The 25,292-nt window shown below is 51.7% G+C and overlaps 1 protein-coding gene across 5 annotated transcripts in view; it reads left to right on the forward strand.

The window, feature by feature from the left end:
- Window positions 1–25,292, forward strand: part of MMUT (methylmalonyl-CoA mutase) — a 254,830-nt gene that overhangs the window by 68,297 nt on the left and 161,241 nt on the right. The window lies entirely within an intron of this gene.

Below are 25,292 nucleotides of genomic sequence, written 5' to 3' on the forward strand. Positions count from 1 at the left end.
CTATTTGTCACTTACACAGTGCCTGTGGCTGAAAACAGTTTTAAGAAAGATTTATCTTACTGTACGATCCAGTTCTCTTAGTCATGGGTTTATTAGGATCACACAGTTAAGGACTAGAGTGGATTATTTGCCATGCTTAAAATAGCGTTTTGAAGCAGAGTCATGCACACTACCCAATGAAGCGCCAAGGCCTTGCCGCCCCTTTTATGCATCAGCGGATACCCATCCTTTTTTAGAGCTCGCCTGAGCCAGCACATGTGTTGCTCTGTAAGACATTTAGTAAGGGGCTTTTCAAAGTGCTACCAGAGACTTTTGCTTGCCTCAAGCTTGCGGTCACGCGCGCGTGCACCCGCCATGTGGGTTTGTATCACGGCTCATTAAGCCTTTCGTGCATCTCTCCACCTTGCTTGCGCTTCAATTCCCTCCCCCTCCCCCAGCACAGATCGCGTCACCACTCGCGTGTTTTTTTAACATTTCGGTTTAGCTAGCGCACGCGCACACAACTCCCGGGCTTGTATCTTTAATGAAAAAAAATTGTTGTTTTTTTTTAAACAAAACTTTATACATAATCAAGGACGTACTGCTTTGAACATAACATTCCGTAAATTATTTACAGTAAATATCATGCAGAAAATGCGTACTGTGCTGAATGTGGCTGAATTCTAGCCATGTTCTTGTAGATTTTATTTCCACAAGTCACGCAGAGAGGCAAGTGAAGTCCTTGTAGTATGATTGTCGGGGAGGCGCCTTAAGTTTCCACTCGCTTGTTGTAAGCTCGGGCCCTGGCAAGGGTGCACATGTGGCGCGCGCTTTCCTTCGCTCTAGCTGCAGCCATGGCAATGGGTCACGTGCCTCCTATGGGGCTCTGGCGCCTGCCACAGGCTGCTCCCGAGGCCTGGCGATGGACGATAACGGAAGGCCTGCAGCTAGGCAAAGGGAGCTGCTATCCGTGCTGAAGAGGCACTCCTGTCCGCCCCACGGCTTCTCTTCGAGTGCGTAGTTCAGCAAACTGTGCCCCTACATTCAAACCCCATAGGGCTTACGGAGCAGCCAAGTCCTGGAAGTTAGAGCTAAAATGTGTCCATTGCTCCAGCGAGCTGGATTTGTTCTGTGTTATGATTAGTTCTGAAATCCCCCTTCTGGCTGGAGAGCTTGTGTGTGGAAAGTGTTAAGAAATTGCTTCATGTTAGCAGCGCCGCAGTGCCCCAGTTCTGTGGTTTTCCTTTACAAATCATTGCTTACAGGTGTGGTTTTTAAAATGCATTAAGTGGGGGTGAACCAAGACTACAACTCCCAGAAGGCATTAGATTGGTAAATGAGACACAGGGATTGAAACCATGCACCCTTGATTTCATGTGGGCACCTGAAAACTCATATGAAATCCTGATGCTTTCACATGAAGTTTGAATTTGAAAGGCAAGGGTGTTTTTAGCATTCTCTTGTAACACGTTGTGCTTTTTTTCTGGATGGGAATATACTTTTAGATGGATGCCAAATGTAACAATTAACTGTTTTGTGTCCAAATAAGGTATGCATGTTCTTCAGAAGTCATAAAATATAAAGGCATTTAATTTTTCCTCCTGTCGCTCTGATCCTCATTTTAGTTCTCTCATTTTGTGCCCAAAACATGTGAAGTTGAGCAATGAGAAATAAGGGGCGAGATGTGAATGGGGGCATGGTGTTATATGTGACGTGTATCTTTTGAAGTTTACATTTTCCAAGTTCTCGCAACACTTAAAAATGAAATGAACGCCCCTGATAATGTTCTGCACTATATAATGGGGTTTTATTGGTTAGAAGTTGAAACAATGAAACACAAGCAAGAACCACTAATGAGCATGCTCACTCAAGCGTTTAGCCTAATTAAATGACATTTTACCTCCTAGTGTGATGACTTCTCCGTAAAGCCCCCAGTACATTGCAACCCGCGCGCTCGCACACAACTCCCAGGCTTGTTTTTATAACTTTCACTCTTTCCCTCCCATTTGTTAATCGCTAATTTCTACATGCCATCCCCTTTTTTCCAGCCGTAACACGCTGTAAATTCATTCCTACCATGGCATTACTTGCATAGTATAATTTACAAAGTAGAATGCGGGAGCTGCCCTTTCACTAATCTAAAGCATGTTATCTTGTTCCTCGTGCGTAATGTTGCTTTTCCCCTTTGGAAAAAAAAGACAAAAACGTGCATATGTTTTTTGTGACCGTTCGTGTTTTCATTTTTTTTGTCCAGATGACTTGTTAACAATGACGCAGATACTTGATCCGAAAAGAAAAGAAACATTTTAATTAGAGATTCAGATGGGGGACGTTAGGCCATAAAAATATGTTTCTAAGTTTTGCATCATATAAGAAAGCAATTCTGTTTTCCCCGTACTGTGAATTCAACCTACTTGGAAAGTTCCTAACACATTGCAACCACCAGGTGGCGTAACAGCAAAGCAGACCCGTGCTTTTTGGGTGGCTCTCATATTCCGTAAGATTTAGCCGTGAGCATATGTATTGTATTCATTATTTTCCAGTACCAAAGAGCTTTGTAATCCCACTATAAAACACACTTAGAGGCAGCCACAGATAAGGCAAGGTCATTTTGAAGGAGGCTCATCTTTAAGAAAAACGGTTTATGAACGGAACACGTCTCTCGTTTTTTAAAAGTAAAAATATGTGGCGTATTTATCTGGCTGGAGAGAGTTTTTAATTCTTCACTCTTTCCCTCTCATTTGTTAATCGCTCATTTCTCCATGCCATTCCCTTTTTTCTACTGCTCTTCCTTCCTTTCATTATCATTGTCTCCCTTGTGTACCATCTCCTCTCTTTTACCCCTTCCATCTTTTTCTTTCTTTTAATCTCTTTCCTGCTCCTCTATCCACTTGTTTGTCCTTCGATCCTCTCTTCTCCTTCATATCCTCCTTTCCCATCTCACTCTATCAGTCAGCTTCCTCTCACTTTTCCCTCCTTTCAGTGTCCCTCCCTCTCATCTGTTTAATAATTTCCGTTTGCATCCTCTATTTTCGGTCTTTTCCCCGCTTCTATCCTTCTCCTACCGTCTTTTCTCGCTCCTTTTTTCCTTCTTTTCTTTCATTCTCTCCCTCTTATTCCTTTCAGTTACTTCTGTTTTGCACCCTCTCTCTTCTGTCGCTTTCCTCCTATCACTTCCCCTCTCTCATTCCCCGTTTCTCTCTTGCCACCCTTTTACTCTCCCTATCTAGCCTTTCTTCCTTGCCTTCCATTCTTTCAATGCCTCTTCCTCTCTTTCTCTATCCGCCAATGTCTGCGTGTCCTCCTATCCCTTCTCTGTCTCCTTCTCCTTTCATTATGTTCTCCCCCGTCACCCTCCTCTCTCCCTGCCTTGTAGGGCTTCTATAAGCCTATAAATTGCCCTGACAGGTGCATTTGCCTGACACTGGAAATACCCTTGGCTTTTAGCTGTTTGCCTTTGATCTCCATTGAGAGCTTTTTAGATTTGGCGATGCTAAGACCTTTTTTTCTGCTAAACCTCAGGTGTGGTTAAATTATATTTGTAGCAAGTAAAAGCGTCTCCAGTCCTGAATGCATGAGCTGTCTGCAGCATGTGTGCTTTTTAGGTCTCGCCTGACCCAGCGCATGCACTGGTCTGGCGAGACTTCTAGTAAGGGCTTCAAAAAATGCTACCATGGCCGGCCTACAGCTTGCGTGCATGTGCGCGGGCGCACGCTTACGAGCAGAGGCGCAATATGGCGTTCCTCTCTCGTCATGGGTCATCAGCTTTCAAGATATGAGAGCTTTCTTTCACATTCCTGAAGTAGATAGCTTCTTTGTCATTTGCGTTACTAAGCAATATTGGGCGCAGCCAACTGTTAAATTAAATGAATCAGGTTATTTGTGTTTACAAGCATCTCCTGAGAAACGCGCAAAACTTTCAAACGACTCCGTAGTTTGAAAGTTTCGCTGCGTTTCTCAGGATATGCTTGTAATCAGCTTTCAAGATAGGAGAGCTTTCTCTCACATTGCTGAAGTAGATAGCTTCCTTTTCATTTGCCTATATATCCCTAACTCTCTTCTACCCCTTTACCTCTACACCACTCTCTCACAGACACTCTCTCACAGACACTCTCTCACAGACACTCTCTCACAGACACTCTCTCACAGACTCTCTCACAGACTCTCACACACTCTCACACACTCTCAGACTCTCACAGACACTCTCACTCTCTCACACACTCTCACACACACTCTCTCACAGACACAGACACTCTCTCACAGACACTCTCTCACAGACACTCTCTCTCACAGACACTCTCTCACAGACACTCTCTCACAGACACTCTCTCACAGACACTCTCTCACAGACACTCTCTCACAGACACTCTCTCACAGACACTCTCTCACAGACACTCTCTCACAGACACTCTCTCACAGACACTCTCTCACAGACACTCTCTCACAGACACTCTCTCACAGACACTCTCTCGCAGACACTCTCTCGCAGACATTCTCTCGCAGACTCTCACTCACAGACTCACTCACAGACTCTCACTCAGACACTCTCTCACACTCTCTCACAGACTCTCACAGGCACTCTCTCACACACACACCCTCTCTCAGACCCTCTCTCAGACACTCTCTCAGACACTCTCTCAGACACTCTCTCAGACACTCTCTCAGACACTCTCTCAGACACTCTCTCAGACACTCTCTCAGACACTCTCTCAGACACTCACAGACTCTCACACTCTCACAGACACTCTCTCAGACACTCTCTCACATTCTCTCACAGACACACTCACAGACACACTCACAGACACACTCACAGACACACTCACAGACACACTCACAGACACACTCACAGACACACTCACAGACACACTCACAGACACACTCACAGACACACTCACAGACACACTCACAGACACACTCACAGACACACTCACAGACACACTCACAGACACACTCACAGACACACTCACAGACACACTCTCACAGACACACTTTCACACTCTCTCACACATTCTCTCACACATTCTCTCTCACAGACACTCTCTCACAGACACTCTCTCACAGACACTCTCTCACAGACACTCTGATCTCACAGACACTCTGATCTCACAGACACTCTCTCACAGACACTCTCTCACAGACACTCTCTCACAGACACTCTCTCACAGACACTCTCTCACAGACACTCTCTCACAGACACTCTCTCACAGACATTCTCTCACAGACATTCTCTCACAGACACTCTCTCTCAGACACTCTCACAGACTCACAAACTCTTTTCACAAACTCTCTCACAAACTCTCACTCACAAACTCACACTCTCTCAGACACTCTCTCTCAGACACTCTCTCTCAGACACTCTCTCTCAGACACTCTCTCTCAGACACTCTCTCTCTCTCTCAGACACTCTCTCTCAGACACTCTCTCTCAGACACTCTCTCTCAGACACTCTCTCTCAGACACTCTTTCTCAGACTCTCTCTCACAGACACTCTCACACAGACACTCTCTCACAGACACTCTCTCACAGACACTCTCTCACAGACACTCTCTCACAGACACTCTCTCACAGACACTCTCTCACAGACACTCTCTCACAGACATTCTCTCGCAGACATTCTCTCGCAGACTCTCACTCACAGACTCACTCACAGACTCTCACTCAGACACTCTCTCACACTCTCTCACAGACTCTCACAGGCACTCTCTCACACACACCCTCTCTCAGACCCTCTCTCAGACCCTCTCTCAGACACTCTCTCAGACACTCTCTCAGACACTCTCTCAGACACTCACAGACTCTCACACTCTCACAGACACTCTCTCAGACACTCTCTCACATTCTCTCACATTCTCTCACAGACACACTCACAGACACACTCACAGACACACTCACAGACACACTCACAGACACACTCACAGACACACTCACAGACACACTCACAGACACACTCACAGACACACTCACAGACACACTCACAGACACACTCACAGACACACTCACAGACACACTCACAGACACACTCACAGACACACTCACAGACACACTCACAGACACACTCACAGACACACTCACAGACACACTCACAGACACACTCACAGACACACTCACAGACACACTCACAGACACACTCACAGACACACTCACAGACACACTCACAGACACACTCACAGACACACTCACAGACACACTCACAGACACACTCACAGACACACTCACAGACACACTCACAGACACACTCACAGACACACTCACAGACACACTCACAGACACACTCACAGACACACTCACAGACACACTCACAGACACACTTTCACACTCTCTCACAGACCCTCTCACAGACACACACACTCTCTCACACATTCTCTCACACATTCTCTCACACATTCTCTCACACATTCTCTCACACATTCTCTCTCACAGACACTCTCTCACAGACACTCTCTCACAGACACTCTCTCACAGACACTCTCTCACAGACATTCTCTCACAGACATTCTCTCACAGACATTCTCTCACAGACATTCTCTCACAGACACTCTCTCTCAGACACTCTCACAGACTCACAAACTCTTTTCACAAACTCTCTCACAAACTCTCACTCACAAACTCACACTCTCTCAGACACTCTCTCTCAGACACTCTCTCTCAGACACTCTCTCTCAGACACTCTCTCTCAGACACTCTCTCTCTCTCTCAGACACTCTCTCACAGACACTCTCACATACACTCTTACACACTCTCTCTCTCAGACTCACATACTCTCTCTCACAGACACTCTCACAGACACTCTCACAGACACTCTCACAGACACTCTCACAGACACTCTCACAGACACTCTCACAGACACTCTCTCACAGACACTCTCTCACAGACACTCTCTCACAGACACTCTCTCACAGACACTCTCTCACAGACTCTCTCCCACAGACACTCTCCCTCAGACACTCTCCCTCAGACACTCTCCCTCAGACACTCTCCCTCAGACACTCTCCCTCAGACACTCTCCCTCAGACACTCTCCCTCAGACACTCTCCCTCAGACACTCTCCCTCACAGACACTCTCTCACAGACACTCCCTCACAGACACTCTCTCACAGACACTCTCTCTCACAGACACTCTCTCACAGACACTCTCTCACAGACACTCTCTCACAGACACTCTCCCTCACAGACACTCTCCCTCACAGACACTCTCCCTCACAGACACTCTCCCTCACAGACACTCTCCCTCACAGACACTCTCCCTCACAGACACTCTCCCTCACAGACACTCTCCCTCACAGACACTCTCCCTCACAGACTCTCCCTCACAGACTCTCCCTCACAGACTCTCCCTCACAGACTCTCCCTCACAGACTCTCTCTCACAGACTCTCCCTCACAGACTCTCTCTCACAGACACTCTCTCACACACGCTCTCTCACACAGACTCTCACCATCACTCTCTCAGACTCTCGCAGACACTCTCTCACAGACACTCTCTCACAGACACTCTCTCACAGACACTCTCTCACAGACACTCTCTCAGACACTCTCTCACAGACACTCTCTCTCTCACAGACACTCTCCCTCACAGACACTCTCCCTCACAGACACTCTCCCTCACAGACACTCTCCCTCACAGACACTCTCCCTCACAGACACTCTCCCTCACAGACACTCTCCCTCACAGACACTCTCCCTCACAGACACTCTCCCTCACAGACACTCTCCCTCACAGACTCTCCCTCACAGACTCTCCCTCACAGACACTCTCTCACAGACACTCTCTCACAGACACTCTCTCACAGACACTCTCTCACAGACACTCTCTCACAGACACTCTCTCACAGACACTCTCTCACAGACACTCTCTCACAGACACTCTCTCACAGACACTCTCTCACAGACACTCTCTCACACACTCTCTCACAGACACTCTCTCTCTCACAGACACTCTCCCTCACAGACACTCTCCCTCACAGACACTCTCCCTCACAGACACTCTCCCTCACAGACACTCTCCCTCACAGACTCTCCCTCACAGACTCTCTGACTCTCTCACACACACTCTCTCACACACACTCTCTCACAGACACTCTCTCACATACACTCTCTCACAGACACTCTCTCACAGACACTCTCTCACAGACACTCTCCCTCACAGACACTCTCCCTGACAGACACTCTCCCTGACAGACACTCTCCCTGACAGACACTCTCCCTGACAGACACTCTCCCTGACAGACTCTCCCTGACAGACTCTCCCTGACAGACTCTCCCTGACAGACTCTCCCTGACAGACTCTCCCTCACAGACTCTCCCTCACAGACTCTCCCTCACAGACTCTCCCTCACAGACTCTCCCTCACAGACTCTCCCTCACAGACTCTCCCTCACAGACGCTCTCTCACACACGCTCTCTCACTCAGACTCCCACCATCACTCTCTCAGACTCTCGCAGACACTCACTCACAGGCACTCTTGCAGACACTCTCACAGACACTCACTGTTGGACCCGGCCTCGTGGCGTGGTCCTTAACCCCGTGGATTGTGCCCGTTCCCCGCCCCGGCCTTCACGGGCCACCCTTCTGAACTGCACCGAGGCCCTTCATCCAGAGCTGCACGAAGTCGCATACCCCTCGTGGCTCCGCCATCTTGTTGGCATCCACGTGACTCTGTGCACCAGCCAGTGCGACCCCGCTCAACCCGGCCTCGACCCCAGCGAAGCCCCGACATCGAGGCACCACGAACTGGCCAGGGGGTGCCGCAGGAACCATTCATCGCCCCCGGCAGAGGACAGTATCGATGGGACCCCCAACTGTCCTCCCCTCTCGAGGTGTGATCGCCCTGCAACTCCCTTGTGCCTGGCGCCTCTCCTGCTGGGCGTCTGGCCACCTCCACCCGGCCTCTCCGCCCCCCCCGGGCGCCTGGGTCCGGACATCAAAGGGCTCCAGACCTATATCTGGGGCGACCCCGCCACAGATCGGCAGTTGTATCCCGGAGTCGAGAGCCCTGCTGATTGAATCGCGGCTGACCCTACGGAGAAGAACTCTTGTCGGAACCATCACGAGCCCTGCTGACTGCGTCGCGGCTCCTTCTTGTGAACACTTTGAACCACCTGGAACATCGGAGCCCTGCTGACGCTGTCGCGGCCCAACCTCGCTGAAACCTCCCTCGGAGCCCTGCTGACGACATCGCGGCTCGAGCTGAGCAGAAACCATCTTGAGAGCCCTGCTGATTGGATCGCGGCTCTCCACGAACTGTACGCCGGAGCCCTGCTGACGCCGTCGCGGCTCGACCCCCTCCGAGATCCGGAGGTCCTCCAGCTTGAGGATAAGAACTGGGCCCCAGGTACCCTCGTACCGCACTCCTGCCAAAGACTGTCCCGCTACCCCTACCCTTCCAAAGAGACACTGAGACTTTTGGTGGATCCCTCGATCCCTTCGTGTAAATATTGACCTCGTAACCTTTTTATTGCTGATAAAGAATTGCTTGTCGTAAGACAACCTCCTCGAGTCCTGTGTGGTGGTGTTACTGTGCTAGTACGTGATAGGAGAAGGATCTCTCAGGAGACTTCTCGGCAGCGCTCGGCTACTTCGTACAGTGTGAGGGCCCCCCTTGGTGATCTCGCCGACTCCTCGGGGTCCGCCTTCCAACACTCACTACCTCTCACAGACACTCTCACAGACACCCTCTCACAGACACCCTCTCACAGACACCCTCTCACAGACACCCTCTCACAGACACCCTCTCACAGACACCCTCTCACAGACACCCTCTCACAGACACCCTCTCACAGACACCCTCTCACAGACACCCTCTCACAGACACCCTCTCACAGACTCTCCCTCACAGACACTCCCTCACAGACACTCCCTCACAGACACTCCCTCACAGCCACTCCCTCACAGCCACTCCCTCACAGCCACTCCCTCACAGCCACTCCCTCACAGACACTCCCTCACAGACACTCTCTCACAGACACTCTCTCACAGACACTCTCTCACAGACACTCTCTCACAGACACTCTCTCACAGACACTCTCTCACAGCCACTCCCTCACAGCCACTCCCTCACAGCCACTCCCTCACAGCCACTCCCTCACAGCCACTCCCTCACAGCCACTCCCTCACAGCCACTCTCTCACAGACACTCTCTCAGACACTCACTCTCTCACAGACACTCACTCTCTCACAGACACACTCTCACAGACACTCTCACAGACACACTCTCACAGACACTCTCACAGACACTCTCACAGACACTCTCACAGACACTCTCACAGACACCCTCTCACAGACACCCTCTCACAGACACCCTCTCACAGACACCCTCTCACAGACACCCTCTCACAGACACCCTCTCACAGACACCCTCTCACAGACACCCTCTCACAGACACCCTCTCACAGACACCCTCTCACAGACACCCTCTCACAGACACCCTCTCACAGACACCCTCTCACAGACACCCTCTCACAGACACCCTCTCACAGACTCTCCCTCACAGACACTCCCTCACAGACACTCCCTCACAGCCACTCCCTCACAGCCACTCCCTCACAGCCACTCCCTCACAGCCACTCTCTCACAGACACTCTCTCACAGACACTCTCTCACAGACACTCTCTCACAGACACTCTCTCACAGACACTCTCTCACAGACACTCTCTCACAGACACTCTCTCACAGCCACTCCCTCACAGCCACTCTCTCACAGACACTCTCTCAGACACTCACTCTCTCACAGACACTCACTCTCTCACAGACACTCTCTCACAGACACTCTCTCACAGACACTCTCTCACAGACACTCTCTCACAGACTCTCTCTCACAGACTCTCTCTCACAGACTCTCTCTCACAGACTCTCTCTCACAGACTCTCTCCCTCACAGACTCTCTCCCTCACAGACTCTCTCCCTCACAGACTCTCTCCCTCACAGACTCTCTCCCTCACAGACTCTCTCCCTCACAGACTCTCTCCCTCACAGACTCTCTCCCTCACAGACTCTCTCCCTCACAGACTCTCTCCCTCACAGACTCTCTCCCTCACAGACTCTCCCTCACAGACTCTCCCTCACAGACTCTCCCTCACAGACTCTCCCTCACAGACTCTCCCTCACAGACTCTCCCTCACACTCTCCCTCACAGACTCTCCCTCACAGACTCTCCCTCACAGACTCTCCCTCACAGACTCTCCCTCACAGACTCTCCCTCACAGACTCTCCCTCACAGACTCTCCCTCACAGACTCTCCCTCACAGACTCTCCCTCACAGACTCTCCCTCACAGACTCTCCCTCACACTCTCCCTCACAGACTCTCCCTCACACTCTCCCTCACAGACTCTCCCTCACAGACACTCTCTCACAGACACTCTCTCACACACACACTCTCTCACTCAGACTCTCTCACTCAGACTCTCACCATCACTCTCTCAGACTCTCGCAGACACTCACTCACAGACACTGTCACAGACACTGTCACAGACACTGTCACAGACACTGTCACAGACACTGTCACAGACACTGTCACAGACACTCTCTCACAGACACTCTCTCACAGACACTCTCTCACAGACACTCTCTCACAGACACTCTCTCACAGACACTCTCCCTCACAGACACTCTCTCACAGACACTCTCTCACAGACACTCTCTCACAGACACTCTCTCACAGACACTCTCTCACAGACACTCTCTCACAGACACTCTCTCACAGACACTCTCTCACACACGCTCTCTCACACACGCTCTCTCACTCAGACTCTCTCACTCAGACTCTCACCATCACTCTCTCAGACTCTCGCAGACACTCACTCACAGACACTGTCACAGACACAGACTCTTGCAGACACTCTCACAGACACTCTCTCACAGACACTCTCTCACAGACACCCTCTCACAGACACCCTCTCACAGACACCCTCTCACAGACACCCTCTCACAGACACCCTCTCACAGACACCCTCTCACAGACACCCTCTCACAGACACCCTCTCACAGACACCCTCTCACAGACACCCTCTCACAGACACCCTCTCACAGACACCCTCTCACAGACACCCTCTCACAGACACCCTCTCACAGACACTCTCTCACACAGACACTCTCACACAGACACTCTCTCTCTCACAGACACTCTCTCTCACAGACACTCTCTCTCTCACAGACACTCTCTCTCTCACAGACACTCTCTCTCTCACAGACACTCTCCCTCAGACACTCTCCCTCAGACACTCTCCCTCAGACACTCTCCCTCAGACACTCTCCCTCAGACACTCTCCCTCAGACACTCTCCCTCAGACACTCTCCCTCAGACACTCTCTCACAGACTCTCTCTCACAGACTCTCTCTCACAGACTCTCTCTCACAGACTCTCTCTCACAGACTCTCTCTCACAGACACTCTCCCTCACAGACTCTCTCTCACAGACACTCTCCCTCACAGACACTCTCCCTCACAGACACTCTCCCTCACAGACACTCTCCCTCACAGACACTCTCCCTCACAGACACTCTCCCTCACAGACACTCTCCCTCACAGACACTCTCCCTCACAGACACTCTCCCTCACAGACACTCTCCCTCACAGACACTCTCCCTCACAGACACTCTCCCTCACAGACACTCTCCCTCACAGACACTCTCCCTCACAGACACTCTCCCTCACAGACACTCTCCCTCACAGACACTCTCCCTCACAGACACTCTCCCTCACAGACACTCTCCCTCACAGACACTCTCCCTCACAGACACTCTCCCTCACAGACACTCTCCCTCACAGACACTCTCCCTCACAGACACTCTCCCTCACAGACACTCTCCCTCACAGACACTCTCCCTCACAGACACTCTCCCTCACAGACACTCTCCCTCACAGACACTCTCCCTCACAGACACTCTCCCTCACAGACACTCTCCCTCACAGACACTCTCCCTCACAGACACTCTCCCTCACAGACACTCTCCCTCACAGACACTCTCCCTCACAGACACTCTCCCTCACAGACACTCTCCCTCACAGACACTCTCCCTCACAGACACTCTCCCTCACAGACACTCTCTCACAGACACTCTCTCACAGACACTCTCTCACAGACACTCTCTCTCTCACAGACTCTCTCACAGACACTCTCCCTCACAGACACTCTCCCTCACAGACACTCTCCCTCACAGACACTCTCCCTCACAGACACTCTCCCTCACAGACACTCTCCCTCACAGACACTCTCCCTCACAGACACTCTCCCTCACAGACTCTCCCTCACAGACTCTCCCTCACAGACTCTCCCTCACAGACTCTCCCTCACAGACTCTCCCTCACAGACTCTCTGACTCTCTCACACACACTCTCTCACAGACACTCTCTCACAGACACTCTCTCACAGACACTCTCTCACAGACACTCTCTCACAGACACTCTCTCACAGACACTCTCTCACAGACACTCTCTCACAGACACTCTCTCACAGACACTCTCTCACAGACACTCTCCCTCACAGACACTCTCCCTCACAGACACTCTCCCTCACAGACACTCTCCCTCACAGACACTCTCTCACAGACACTCTCTCACAGACACTCTCTCACAGACACTCTCTCACAGACACTCTCTCACAGACACTCTCTCTCTCACAGACACTCTCTCTCTCACAGACACTCTCTCTCTCACAGACACTCTCTCTCTCACAGACTCTCTCCCTCACAGACACTCTCCCTCACAGACACTCTCCCTCACAGACACTCTCCCTCACAGACACTCTCCCTCACAGACACTCTCCCTCACAGACACTCTCCCTCACAGACACTCTCCCTCACAGACTCTCCCTCACAGACTCTCCCTCACAGACTCTCCCTCACAGACTCTCCCTCACAGACTCTCCCTCACAGACTCTCCCTCACAGACTCTCTGACTCTCTCACACACACTCTCTCACAGACACTCTCTCACAGACACTCTCTCACAGACACTCTCTCACAGACACTCTCTCACAGACACTCTCTCACAGACACTCTCTCACAGACACTCTCTCACAGACACTCTCTCACAGACACTCTCCCTCACAGACTCTCTCTCACAGACTCTCTCTCACAGACTCTCTCTCACAGACACTCTCTCACAGACACTCTCTCTCTCACAGACACTCTCTCTCTCACAGACTCTCTCTCACAGACTCTCTCTCACAGACTCTCTCTCACAGACACTCTCTCTCACAGACACTCTCTCTCACAGACACTCTCTCTCACAGACACTCTCTCTCACACACTCTCTCTCACAGACACTCTCCCTCACAGACACTCTCCCTCACAGACACTCTCCCTCACAGACACTCTCCCTCACAGACACTCTCCCTCACAGACACTCTCCCTCACAGACACTCTCCCTCACACACTCTCCCTCACAGACTCTCCCTCACAGACTCTCCCTCACAGACTCTCCCTCACAGACTCTCCCTCACAGACTCTCCCTCACACACGCTCTCTCACACACACTCTCTCACTCAGACTCCCACCATCACTCTCTCAGACTCTCGCAGACACTCACTCACAGGCACTGTCACAGACACACTCTTGCAGACACTCTCACAGACACTCACTGTTGGACCCGGCCTCGTGGCGTGGTCCTTAACCCCGTGGATTGTGCCCGTTCCCCGCCCCGGCCTTCACGGGCCACCCTTCTGAACTGCACCGAGGCCCTTCATCCAGAGCTGCACGAAGTCGCATACCCCTCGCGGCTCCGCCATCTTGTTGGCATCCACATGACTCTGTGCACCAGCCAGTGCGACCCCGCTCAACCCGGCCTCGACCCCAGCGAAGCCCCGACATCGAGGCACCACGAACTGGCCAGGGGGTGCCGCAGGAACCATTCATCGCCCCCGGCAGAGGACAGTATCGATGGGACCCCCAACTGTCCTCCCCTCTCGAGGTGTGATCGTCCTGCAACTCCCTTGGGCCTGGCGCCTCTCCTGCTGGGCGTCTGGCCACCTCCACCCGGCCTCTCCGCCCCCCCCGGGCGCCTGGGTCCGGACATCAAAGGGCTCCAGACCTATATCTGGGGCGACCCCGCCACAGATCGGCAGTTGTATCCCGGAGTCGAGAGCCCTGCTGATTGAATCGCGGCTGACCCTACGGAGAAGAACTCTTGTCGGAACCATCACGAGCCCTGCTGACTGCGTCGCGGCTCCTTCTTGTGAACACTTTGAACCACCTGGAACATCGGAGCCCTGCTGACGCTGTCGCGGCCCAACCTCGCTGAAACCTCCCTCGGAGCCCTGCTGACGACGTCGCGGCTCGAGCTGAGCAGAAACCATCTTGAGAGCCCTGCTGATTGGATCGCGGCTCTCCACGAACTGTACGCCGGAGCCCTGCTGACGCCGTCGCGGCTCGACCCCCTCCGAGATCCGGAGGTCCTCCAGCTTGAGGATAAGAACTGGGCCCCAGGTACCCTCGTACCGCACTCCTGCCAAAGACTGTCCCGCTACCCCTACCCTTCCAAAGAGACACTGAGACTTTTGGTGGATCCCTCGATCCCTTCGTGTAAATATTGACCTCGTAACCTTTTTATTGCTGATAAAGAATTGCTTGTCGTAAGACAACCTCCTCGAGTCCTGTGTGGTGGTGTTACTGTGCTAGTACGTGATAGGAGAAGGATCTCTCAGGAGACTTCTCGGCAGCGCTCGGCTACTTCGTACAGTGTGAGGGCCCCCCTTGGTGATCTCGCCGACTCCTCGGGGTCCGCCTTCCAACACTCACTACCTCTCACAGACACTCTCACAGACACTCTCACAGACACCCTCTCACAGACACCCTCTCACAGACACCCTCTCACAGACACCCTCTCACAGACACCCTCTCACAGACACCCTCTCACAGACACCCTCTCACAGACACTCCCTCACAGACTCTCCCTCACAGACTCTCCCTCACAGACTCTCCCTCACAGACTCTCCCTCACAGACTCTCCCTCACAGACACTCCCTCACAGCCACTCCCTCACAGCCACTCCCTCACAGACACTCCCTCACAGACACTCCCTCACAGACACTCTCTCACAGACACTCTCTCACAGACACTCTCTCACAGACACTCTCACACTCACAGACTCTCTCCCTCACAGACTCTCTCCCTCACAGACTCTCTCCCTCACAGACTCTCTCCCTCACAGACTCTCTCCCTCACTGACTCTCTCCCTCACAGACTCTCTCCCTCACAGACTCTCTCCCTCACAGACTCTCTCCCTCACAGACTCTCCCTCACAGACTCTCCCTCACAGACTCTCCCTCACAGACTCTCCCTCACAGACTCTCCCTCACAGACTCTCCCTCACAGACTCTCCCTCACAGACTCTCCCTCACAGACTCTCCCTCACAGACTCTCCCTCACAGACTCTCCCTCACAGACTCTCCCTCACAGACACTCTCTCACACACACACTCTCTCACTCAGACTCTCTCACTCAGACTCTCACCATCACTCTCTCAGACTCTCGCAGACACTCACTCACAGACACTGTCACAGACACTGTCACAGACACTGTCACAGACACTGTCACAGACACTGTCACAGACACTGTCACAGACACTGTCACAGACACTCTCCCTCACAGACACTCTCCCTCACAGACACTCTCCCTCACAGACACTCTCCCTCACAGACACTCTCCCTCACAGACACTCTCCCTCACAGACTCTCCCTCACAGACTCTCCCTCACAGACACTCTCTCACAGACACTCTCTCACAGACACTCTCTCACAGACACTCTCTCACACACGCTCTCTCACACACGCTCTCTCACACACGCTCTCTCACTCAGACTCTCTCACTCAGACTCTCACCATCACTCTCTCAGACTCTCGCAGACACTCACTCACAGACACTGTCACAGACACAGACTCTTGCAGACTCTCTCACAGACACTCTCTCACAGACACTCTCTCACAGACACCCTCTCACAGACACCCTCTCACAGACACCCTCTCACAGACACCCTCTCACAGACACCCTCTCACAGACACCCTCTCACAGACACCCTCTCACAGACACCCTCTCACAGACACTCTCTCTCTCACAGACACTCTCTCTCTCACAGACACTCTCTCTCACAGACACTCTCTCTCTCACAGACACTCTCTCTCTCACACACTCTCTCTCTCACAGACACTCTCTCTCTCACAGACACTCTCTCTCTCACAGACACTCTCTCTCTCACAGACACTCTCTCTCTCACAGACACTCTCTCTCTCACAGACACTCTCTCTCTCACAGACACTCTCTCTCTCAGAGACACTCTCTCTCTCAGAGACACTCTCTCTCTCAGAGACACTCTCTCTCTCAGAGACACTCTCTCACAGACTCTCTCTCACAGACTCTCTCTCACAGACTCTCCCTCACAGACTCTCCCTCACAGACTCTCCCTCACAGACTCTCCCTCACAGACTCTCCCTCACAGACTCTCCCTCACAGACTCTCCCTCACAGACTCTCCCTCACAGACTCTCCCTCACAGACTCTCCCTCACAGACTCTCCCTCACAGACTCTCCCTCACAGACTCTCCCTCACAGACTCTCCCTCACAGACTCTCCCTCACAGACACTCTCTCACACACGCTCTCTCACACACGCTCTCTCACTCAGACTCTCTCACTCAGACTCTCACCATCACTCTCTCAGACTCTCGCAGACACTCACTCACAGACACTGTCACAGACACTGTCACAGACACTGTCACAGACACTGTCACAGACACTGTCACAGACACTGTCACAGACACTGTCACAGACACTGTCACAGACACTGTCACAGACACTGTCTCACAGACACTGTCTCACAGACACTGTCACAGACACTCTCCCTCACAGACACTCTCCCTCACAGACACTCTCCCTCACAGACACTCTCCCTCACAGACACTCTCCCTCACAGACACTCTCCCTCACAGACACTCTCCCTCACAGACACTCTCCCTCACAGACACTCTCCCTCACAGACACTCTCCCTCACAGACACTCTCCCTCACAGACACTCTCCCTCACAGACACTCTCCCTCACAGACACTCTCCCTCACAGACACTCTCCCTCACAGACACTCTCCCTCACAGACACTCTCCCTCACAGACACTCTCCCTCACAGACACTCTCCCTCACAGACACTCTCCCTCACAGACACTCTCCCTCACAGACACTCTCCCTCACAGACACTCTCCCTCACAGACACTCTCCCTCACAGACACTCTCCCTCACAGACACTCTCCCTCACAGACACTCTCCCTCACAGACACTCTCCCTCACAGACACTCAGACACTCTCCCTCACAGACACTCTCCCTCACAGACTCTCCCTCACAGACTCTCCCTCACAGACTCTCCCTCACAGACTCTCCCTCACAGACTCTCCCTCACAGACTCTCCCTCACAGACTCTCCCTCACAGACTCTCCCTCACAGACTCTCCCTCACAGACTCTCCCTCACAGACTCTCCCTCACAGACTCTCCCTCACAGACTCTCCCTCACAGACTCTCCCTCACAGACTCTCCCTCACAGACACTCTCTCACACACACTCTCAGACTCTCACCATCACTCTCTCTGACTCTCGCAGACACTCACTCAGACACTGTCACAGACACCCTCACTCAGACACTGTCACAGACACCCTCTCACAGACACCCTCTCACAGACACCCTCTCACAGACACCCTCTCACAGACACCCTCTCACAGACACCCTCTCACAGACACCCTCTCACAGACACCCTCTCACAGACACCCTCTCACAGACACCCTCACTCCCTCTCACAGACACCCTCACTCCCTCTCACAGACACTCTCACTCCCTCTCACAGACACTCTCACTCCCTCTCACAGACACTCTCACTCCCTCTCACAGACACTCTCACTCCCTCTCACAGACACTCTCACTCCCTCTCACAGACACTCTCACTCCCTCTTTCACAGACACTCTCACTCCCTCTTTCACAGACACTCTCTCACAGACACTCTCTCACAGACACTCTCTCACAGACACTCTCTCACAGACACTCTCTCACAGACACTCTCTCACAGACACTCTCACTCCCTCTTTCACAGACACTCTCACTCCCTCTTTCACAGACACTCTCACTCCCTCTTTCACAGACACTCTCACTCCCTCTTTCACAGACACTCTCACTCCCTCTTTCACAGACACTCTCACTCCCTCTTTCACAGACACTCTTTCACAGACACTCTTTCACAGACACTCTTTCACAGACACTCTTTCACAGACACTCTTTCACAGACACTCTTTCACAGACACTCTTTCACAGACACTCTTTCACAGACACTCTCTCACAGACACTCTCTCACAGACACTCTCTCACAGACACTCACAGACACTCTCTCACAGACACTCTTTCACAGACACTCTTTCACAGACACTCTTTCACAGACACTCTCTCACAGACACTCTTTCACAGACACTCTCTCACAGACACAGACTCTTGCAGACACTGTCACAGACACTCACAGACACTGTCACAGACACTCACAGACACTGTCACAGACACTCACAGACACTGTCACAGACACTCACAGACACTCTCACAGACACTCACAGACACTCTCACAGACACTCTCTCTCACTGACTGACTCACTCTCGCTCACTGACTCTCGCTCACTGACTCTCACTCACTGACTCTCACTCACTGACTCTCACTCACTGACTCTCACTCACTGACTCTCACTCACTGACTCTCACTCACTGACTCTCACTCACTGACTCTCTCTCAATGACTCGGCGCCACCACAGCATCACTCAGCAACACCACAGCTTTTCACGGCCAACACAGCATCACTCGGTACAACACAGCATCAGTCAACACCACCACAGCATCACTCAGCACCATCACAATATCACTCAACACCACATCAGTATCACTCAGCATCACCTTTGCAATAGTACACCACCACATCATCATCACTCAGCAAGACCTAAGTATCATTTAGCATCACCTCAGCATTGTCTCCGCACCATTCACCACTACCACCACCACTACCACCTCAAAATCACTCAACACCACCTCAGCCTGCTCTCGGAATCTGCCATCTGTTGATTCTCCCCTAGCGTATGGCCGCTGCTAGTGTTATAATACAGGTACTAGTTCACAACCTCCAATTGTTTATGCCCCCTCAACAAAAAAAAAACTTTAACAAGCATTGCAAGAACAAAAGAAAAATGAGGAATTGTTTTTATTGTACATACATTTTTATGTCTCGCCTGACCCAGCGCATGCGCTGGTCTGGCAAGACTTTTAGTGAGGGCTCAAAAAATGCTACCATGGCCAGCCTAGAGCTACAGTGCATGTGCTCGGGCGCGCGCTTCGGAGCAGAGGCACCATATGGCAAACCTGATCATGCTCATTAAGCGCCCGCGATCACTTTCACTTTTGCACACGATCACTTTCGCGGCGCCCCTTTGATCTCGTTCAAAGAACATCAAACATCAAAAAACATGTGTTAATGCTTTGCTGCGCCCGTTTGACTTTCAATGTGCTTTCTCTTTCCACAAACTCAATGTTTGTGTTCCTTTATTTTGATATGCTTTTATTATTACTGTCACACACACAACCACACACACAACCACACACACGACCACAAGCACAACTACGCACATCCGCAACCCCACACACAACCACACATACAACCGCACACACAACCACACACCACACACACAACCCCACACACAACCACTCGCACAACCACACACACACCACACACACAACCACACACAACCACACATGACTACACACAACTACACACAACCACACACACTACCACACACACAACCACACACAACCACAACCACACACACACAACCACACACACACAACCACACACAACTACACACAACCACACACACAACCACCCACACAACCACCCACACAACCACCCACACAACCACACGCACACACCCACAACCACACACACAACCACACACACAATCACCCACACAACCACCCGCACACACCACACACACCACACACACACAACCACACACAACCACACACACACCACACACACACACAACTACACACAACCACACACAACCACACACAACCACACACACAATTACACATACAACCACACCCACACCACCACCCACACACACCCACACACACCCAACCACACACACCCAACCACACACACCCAACCACACCCAACCACACACAAACACAACCGCACACACAACCGCACACACAACCGCACACACAACCACACACACAACCACACACACAACCACACACACAACCACACACACAACCACACACACAACCACACACACACAACCACACACACACACAACCGCACACACACCACACACACAACCACACGCACCCACCCACAACCACACACAACCACCCACACAACCACCCGCACAACCACCCGCACACCCACACACACAACCACACACACACACAACCACACACACACAACTACACACAACTACACACAACCACACACACAACCACACACACAATTACACATACAACCACACACACACAACCACAACACCACCCACACACAACCACACCACCACCCACACACAACCACACACAACCACAAACAACCACATATCCACACACACCTACAACCACACCCGCACCCACAACCGCACCCGCACCCACAACCGCACCCGCACCCACAACCGCACACACAACCGCACCCGCACACACAACCACACTCACAACCACACTCACAACCACACACACAACCACACACACAACCACACACACAACCACACACACAACCACACTCACAACCACACTCACAACCACACTCACAACCACACTCACAACCACACTCACAACCACACTCACAACCACACTCACAACCACACTCACAACCACACTCACAACCACACTCACAACCACACTCACACACAACCACACACAACCACAACCACACACACAACCCCACAGCTTTTGCACATATTTTATCACTTAACGTTACCTTCTCACAGTTTAGGAATCACCATTGAATTCTCTACATTCACCTCAGAATTACTATTGCTTTCTGCAAAGCCTTTCTGAACATCTGCGCTATAGAAAAACAACAGATAGTAAATGTTGTCAATTTTTTTGGTTAATGGAAGTATTCTCCTACACAAACGTTTTTACTTGTGGTCGCAGTGTAGCAAACCCCAAACACAGTAGCTTCATGCAGTTGTGAATTTTTCACAACTTTGTTAAAGGAATTTCGATGCCACACAGTCCTATATGGGGCCCAGTGAAACCTTACTCATAGAAAAATCAAAGGTACTCATTTCAAGTTACTACAGTAGCACAGTTGAAATGCAAATTAAACTTTTTTATTTTCCATTACAAATAGTTGAAATAAATGGAAAGTGCCAAACAAATCAAGTAAGTATAAATAACAAGCAATGGCATAGCCAATAGGTCTCGCTTTTGGAACCTTATAAGTATTAAGTTATGCAGCACAATATCCTTGGTGCAGCAACATCAACTGTTGCATGGCTATACACTTATAAGGTCCCAAAGGCGAGACCTATTGGCTATGGCAATGCTGGTTTCTTTTTGGGGAGTTTTATATAGCGCAAACTTGACCCGAAGGTAGCAGAGCTCTTTACATGAGCACTGGCTGCATTACAGATGGATATATTCATTTTGTTAGGCACAGGGAGATTAAGTGATGTGCCCAGAATTGCAGGATGTTGAGTGTTCCTTCCAAGAGTCGAATCTGGTTCCCAAGCTTCGATGTTGGCTGCTCTAGCCACTAGGCCACATCCACTCCCTTCTTTGTGTGCAGTTCAAATTTACCGTATACAAACAGATTGTGGTAGTGCTCAAACAAAGCAGTGCAGAGCTTTTCTTAGGTGTTTGACTTTGACTTGAGTAAGGCAACGCCCCATAGTAGCAATCATTTTTCCTTTTCTTTTTCACACATACTTTTTGACTAGTTTTCAATGGCGTAATCTTCTTTCATTTAAACAGTTCAGGTTTCCTGAAGGTATTTTCCTGGCATCATGATATTTCACTTGCATTAAGCTCTTGAGAGGAACTCAACCTTGTTCGTGGTGCTGGCTTTGAATACTGCACAATAATTCAGGTGGTAGCATACCCATATACCTTTTCCAGCAAGGAAACACACCTCGTTGCAGGCAATTTGCCCCAGAAGCCATCATTTTCAAAAACACAAATACTGATTTTGATAGCGTTCAAACAACTTATCCCAGAACGTTTCACAGGTGTTTACCTTCAATAGCAATAAGTCTTCAAAGTATGGTGATAGATGTAGTCTTTAGATCTTCTATTTCGTTTCACGATCTAGTTAAACCTTATCAGGGTTGTGTGTTTTGCCTTCAGTTTTTCAGTACCTTTATTCAGTGCCAAGGGGTCCCCAGGTGGTCATTTTCTACGTGAACCTCCACTAGGGTATACCTGTTGGACCCGGCCTCGTGGCGTGGTCCTTAACCCCATGGATTGTGCCCGTTCCCCGCCCCGGCCTTCACGGGCCACCCTTCTGAACTGCACCGAGGCCCTTCATCCAGAGCTGCACGAGGCCGCATACCCCTCGTGGCTCCGCCATCTTGTTGGCATCCACGTGACTCTGTGCACCAGCCAGCGCGACCCCGCGCAACCCGGCCTCGACCCCAGCGAAGCCCCGACATCGAGGCACCACGAACTGGCCAGGGGGTGCCGCAGGAACCATTCATCGCCCCCGGCGGAGGACAGTATCGATGAGACCCCCGGCTGTCCTCCCCTCTCTAGGTGTGATCGCCCTGCAACTCTCTTGGGCCTGGCGCCTCTCTTGCTGGGCGTCTGGCCACCTCCACCCGGCCTCTCCGCCCCCCCCGGGTGCCTGGGTCCGGACATCAAAGGGCTCCAGACCTATATCTGGGGCGACCCCGCCACAGATCGGCAGTTGTATCCCGGAGTCGAGAGCCCTGCTGATTGAATCGCGGCTGACCCTACGGAGAAGAACTCTTGTCGGAACCATCACGAGCCCTGCTGACTGCGTCGCGGCTCCTTCTTGTGAACACTTTTGAAGCCACCTGGAACATCGGAGCCCTGCTGACGCTGTCGCGGCCCAACCTCGCTGAAACCTCCCTCGGAGCCCTGCTGACGACGTCGCGGCTCGAGCTGAGCAGAAACCATCTTGAGAGCCCTGCTGATTGGATCGCGGCTCTCCACGAACTGTACGCCGGAGCCCTGCTGACGCCGTCGCGGCTCGACCCCTCCGAGATCCGGAGGTCCTCCAGCTTGAGGATAAGAACTGGGCCCCAGGTACCCTCGTACCGCACCTCTGCCAAAGACTGTCCCGCTACCCTTACCCTTCCAAAGAGACACTGAGACTTTTGGTGGATCCCTCGATCCCTTTGTGTAAATACTGACCTCGTAACCTTTTTATTGCTGATAAAGAATTGCTTGTCGTGAGACAACCTCCTTGAGTCCTGTGTGGTGGTGTTACTGTGCTAGTACGTGATAGGAGAAGGATCTCTCAGGAGACTTCTCGGCAGCGCTCGGCTACTTCATACAGTGTGAGGGCCCCCCCTTGGTGGTCTCGCCGACTCCTCGGGGTCCGCCTTCCAACATTTGGTGGCCAGCGACGGGATCCGAGCCGAACGCAGTACGTACCAGCCAGTACCCACTAGCTACCCATCCAAACGAACAGTATCATGAGCAGCCAGGAAAACAACGCGACAATGGAGTTCCAGCCCGAACGGCTGGAGGAATATACGCACAAAGAGTTGAAACAGTTCTGCAAAGACAAAGGCATTGCAACCACCGGCCTAGGTACCAAAGAGGAGATGCAGAAAGCTCTGAGGTCATGGCTAGAGGCCGGGGCAGGCCCCTCCCAGGAAGAAGGTCCCTTGCCCCTGACTGAGACCACATCAACCGCACCGACTCCGGCAACCGGAGGAAGAAAGAGCCTCGAAACCGGCCTCTCCGAAGAAGAAATACGAGAGCGGGAGAAGGTCCGGAACCACGAGCTAGAGCTCGCACGACTGCGGCTGGACGGCGAACTCCAGCTGGCAGAAAAGAAACTGGCCCTAGAGCAGCTACGGCTTCAAGAGGAGATAGAGGAGAAGAGACGACACCGGGAGTTGGAGGTAAAGAAACTGACCCTTGAGCACGAGCGCAGTCTCAAGGAGCTCGAAATCAAGGCCAAGAACGGAGGGACCAACACCCCCAGTACGAGAGACACTCTACCGCCTTCCGAGACCAAGGTACATATCCCGAAAGAGGTCGTCAAGGAGTACTACAAGAATGACGACCTCCAACAATGGTTCAAGGCCTACGAGGTGGCCATGACCTCTCATCGGGTGCCCCGAAAAGACTGG

The sequence above is a fragment of the Triturus cristatus genome, chromosome 6, assembly GCF_964204655.1.
Source record: "Triturus cristatus chromosome 6, aTriCri1.1, whole genome shotgun sequence".
In the NCBI taxonomy this organism is placed as follows: domain Eukaryota; kingdom Metazoa; phylum Chordata; class Amphibia; order Caudata; family Salamandridae; genus Triturus; species Triturus cristatus.